Raw genomic sequence first — 834 nt, forward strand, 5'->3', positions numbered from 1 at the left:
CAGAAACAGAGGACCCTAGGACCATCAAGAGAGCAAAGCATGAGCAGAATACAGGACCTTCTCCAGAGAAGCAGCTACACCAGAGATGGAGGCAGATATAAAGACATGGAGAGAGGGAGCAGCTGAGGACTCTGCACTCATGGAAAGAGAGAGACTGGGTGCTGGCAGCCAGGAGACAGTCTTGTAGAATGTGCCCTTTGGTTGTTTAAATTATTATATATTCCTGAGTGTTTCTATGTATATCCTCCAACGACCACCCGCCCCCCGACCCCCACGAAAAACAACAAACAAAACAAAACAAAACAGGGAACGGAAGCAAATAATGTTGAATGATGATGCATGGAAGAGATTGCAATCATTGTAATAAAACAATGGTGTAAAGCCAATGTTCTTCCATGTGAACTATCACTCAGTTCACAATAAATAAATAGTCTATTTGGTCATAAAGCAAGTTGGGAAGCATTCCTTCTTTTTATATAAAAATATGTTACACACTAAAACTACTGGAAGAAAATGAAAATAAGTCCACGAGAGCCAAAATATCACCTTGAATATATCCCACCTGAATTTAGAGATCATCTAAAGAAAAGATTTGATACATTGAACACTAAAGACCGAAGACCAGAAGAGTTGTGGGATGACATCAAGAACATCATACATGAAGAAAGCAAAAAGTTATTGAGAAAACAAGAAAGAAGGAAAACATCAAAATGGGTGTCAGAAAAGACACTGAAACTTGTTCTCCAGCGTAGAGATGCTAAAGCAAATGGAAGAAATGAGGAGGTCCAAGAGCTGAACAGAAAATTTCAAAGCTCAGCTTGAGAAGATAAAGAC

This window comes from Chrysochloris asiatica, unplaced genomic scaffold (assembly GCF_000296735.1).
Source record: "Chrysochloris asiatica unplaced genomic scaffold, ChrAsi1.0 scaffold00011, whole genome shotgun sequence".
Lineage (NCBI taxonomy): Eukaryota > Metazoa > Chordata > Mammalia > Afrosoricida > Chrysochloridae > Chrysochloris > Chrysochloris asiatica.